General features: G+C 34.4%; 1 pseudogene; it reads left to right on the plus strand.

Annotated features, from left to right (window-relative positions):
• The first annotated feature begins 1,575 nt into the window (after positions 1–1,575).
• LOC149537602 (phospholipase A1-Igamma1, chloroplastic pseudogene) lies at positions 1,576–3,431 on the plus strand (annotated as a pseudogene).
• Positions 3,432–3,713: the final 282 nt, after the last annotated feature.

The following is a 3,713-nucleotide window of genomic DNA, read 5'->3' on the forward strand; positions in this document are numbered from 1 at the left end:
TGAAAAAAAATACACACACATAAAATTACCTAGCCTAAAATATTACTCGATCCTACATGAATGTCAATCTGCCTTGTTTAAGTCTCCCATTCTCTAGGACCTTGGCCTTCATCTTGTGCTTCTACACCAATTTCATCTTGGGATGCTTCCTATTTTTTGGTATGTTGGTTGTCTACAAGCTTTCTTTTGAGTGTTTGTTGCTTTATCTTCTAGACTATTTTAGTTTTTATGGTTTTGAAGACCCATTTTTCCTTTAAAAAAAAATTTAGTTTGGAAAATAAAAAACATTTAATAGAAATTAATTTATTAAATATAAATAAATGTGAAAAATTCTTGAAAATCAATCATTCCTAAAACATTACTATTCAGTCAAAATAATTTGGCCAAATTTATCTAATATTTTTTTAACAAATTATAAAATTGAAAATCTTGCATCTTAATTTTAAAATTGAATTATGCATAGATTTATTTTTTAAACATCTTTTGATTAAGTGAGAACTAATTTATTAATGAAATAGTAGTTCTTAAATATATAAAACATAATAGTTTAAAATTAATTATAATATTATAATGATTAAATATTGATTAAAATATATAAATTTAATAATTTTACTACTAAAATAATTAACACTTATGATGTCTCCATGTCTACTTTATCTACATTTTTGTAAAGATGAATATGCAAATATAAAAATTATTAAAGAATAATACAGATACAAAATAATATTTATTTATGTAAATCTGTCTATAAATCAGAACAATTCTATGTTAAAGTCAAATTACAATTTACAAATAATTTAAATCAAATAGACTCTTGAGAAATGTATATCTTGACATACATAACATACGTTTCCTTTTTAAAAATATGCTATATCTTTATTTAAAAATAAATATGCTAGAACATCTTAATTCTTTATGTATTTATTTATTTATTTATACACATTTTCATTTCAACTTAAACATTAAATCATTTAATATAAATAAATTGTGTTAAATATTTAAAATTTAAAATACTTTATCATGTTATAGAACTTGTCTGGATTGTGTAAATTCTTCCACTTATAATTATATTCGTCACATATTCAAGAAGCTTCTCCGCTTTAGCCGATCACTTATCTTCGACTTATCAAGAATGTTATACTTGTTCCAGTCATAATTATCCTCCAACATATTTAGTGACTTTTTTAAGACGAGAGCTTCACCGCTTTTGTCGGTCTTCATCGTTTCGACCTATTGATAGAATTGCAGATGTGTCGACCCAGCTACGGTTGTTTTGACTTTTGACCACTAATCAGCTTTAGTTATACCTCTTCCAAATATTTTGCTGCGCAAAGGAGGCAACACGTACACGTAATCGGCCTGAGAACTTCCGGAGGGAGTTGTTCTTTCCTATCTTCCATTAATTTCTTAGTTTTACTTTCCAAAATAATACGAGCGGACAAAGTCAAGTAAAATGGTTTGAACGCTTCCTGGTCAAACTAAATGTCATCAAATTGATCCCTCCCATTTCATTCTCTATTTATATCCACTGCCCTAATATTTTTAAGAAGAATGAAATTTGTGAATGAGGCATACCAACAGAGATTAGAGATCTGAGTACTAAACAGAAAGTAGAACATTCTTCCATTGTCTCATCCACAACGCTGAAGCTTCTAAAACAAAGGAAATTCTTGAACCAGGCCAGGGAGAAGAGATTTAACTATACACCAGAAGTAGAACATTCCTTTTCTTCTGGAGAGCTGCAAGTTTTTCTAACAAGTGTAAGCATTGACATAATGAAAGTATCTCAATTACCTTTTGCCAACTGGAAGGAGGCTGAAAATTACTTATTCATGGGCTGTGATACCATATATCCAAACAAAATAACAAATGGAGATGGAGATGGAGAAGACAAACCAAAGCAAATGAAGCACCTTTGTGAAATATGGCGGGATATTCAGGGTGCGAACAATTGGAATGGTATGCTCAATCCCATTAACCCACTTCTCAAAGCAGAGATACTCAGATATGGTGATTTTGCACAGCAATGCTATGATGCATTTGACAACACGCCGTCTTCCACATATTATGGGAATTGTAAGCGCAGCAAAAGCTCTCTCGCCCAGAGACTGGAATTCCTAAATTGTGGGCGTGGATATAGAGTTACCAAATATATCTACGCCAATACGAGTCTTCTGGAATCCATTTTTGGGGAGGAATCAAGTGAGGGGGTTGCCTGGATTGGTTACATTGCCGTTTGTACTGACCCAGATGAGATAAAGAGACTAGGAAGACGTGATATAGTTGTTGCATGGAGAGGAACACAGACTCCCTTTGAATGGATGCAAAATCTCAGAGACATATTGGTTCCTGTTGTGACGTCAGAGGCTACACCGTGCTCCAACATCCAGACCATTTCAAATCCAGATGTGAGGATAGAAAAGGGTTTTCTCAGATGTTATATGTCTATCGACGAGAATTCTGTTAGATCCAAGCTGAGTGCAAGGGACACAGTAGTCGGTGAGATAACCAGATTAGTAAAGGAATACAAAGAGAAAGAAGAAGAAGAAGAATTGAGCATAACATTTACTGGGCATAGTTTGGGAGGTGCGCTTGCAACTCTGAGCGCATATGATATCAAGGAAACCATGGTGAATAAGTTTGGTTGGACTTCAATTCCCGTCACAGTGTTTTCTTTCGCGTCTCCTCGCGTAGGGAACCTCTCATTCGCGCAACATATGGAGGAGATAGGCGTCAAAGTGCTGCGTGTGGTAAACCACAGAGATCTTGTTCCAAAAATTCCTGGGGTTTTTGTCAATGAAAAACTGGGATGGTTAACAAGGCTTTTCCACTGGTTTCCCTGGGCATATGTTCATGTGGGAGTTGACATTTATTTAGACAGCAGCAGCTCGCCTTTCCTGAAGCAAACGCATAACCCTACGAATTTCCACAACTTGGAGGTTTATTTGCATGGACTTGATGGTTTTCAAGGGAATAACAAAGTACCCTTTAAGTCATCAGGAAGGGACCCAGCTCTAGTTAATAAACATTCTGATTTCTTGATTGAAAGCCTCCAAATCCCTCCAAAGTGGTGGGCGAAGAGAAATAAAGAAGTGGTGAGACGCATAGACGGGACGTTGGTCTACTCTCCTACAACTCCAACTCCTGTTCCTCTACCGTAGATTCCCCTCTGATGTAATTATTGAACTTAATACAATATTATTTTCTTCTTTCAACACAGAGAATTCCATTATCCATGATAAGACATTTGAATCGCTATTATCCATATTTTCATTGTTAATAAGTGATAATTTTATGAGATCAATATTGGACAATGGTGCTGTACAGGCTTGTTTACAGCACTACCGAAGTTTATTGCAGATAGTTTTTAATTGTTAAATTTAAACAGGATAAATGGGGCACCGACTTTCTAAAATCGGGCTTTTCATATATTTTTTTGAGGCTTGGAAAGGAGCTTTAAATTTTGACAAACGAGGCTATGTCGGTGAGTTCTGATATGATCCAGGCAGTGCAGGTTGTTATTGCGGCCTTTCATACCTTTTTTCGGTGTTAGCCTGTATAGAGTTTGAAATGTCTTCATTGATTTATACTTTCCATTTGTCAGCTTGTATAGAATTAACGAAACTCTTCATTTATCTTTCCACCTACCATTTGTCCCAGTTTGAACGGCTTAATTATTTGTAGTGGATCAAACATTGTACTTTAGTTAGATC

The sequence above is a fragment of the Cupressus sempervirens genome, chromosome 9, assembly GCF_028749045.1.
Source record: "Cupressus sempervirens isolate cs-2001-9-10 chromosome 9, ASM2874904v1, whole genome shotgun sequence".
NCBI lineage: Eukaryota > Viridiplantae > Streptophyta > Pinopsida > Cupressales > Cupressaceae > Cupressus > Cupressus sempervirens.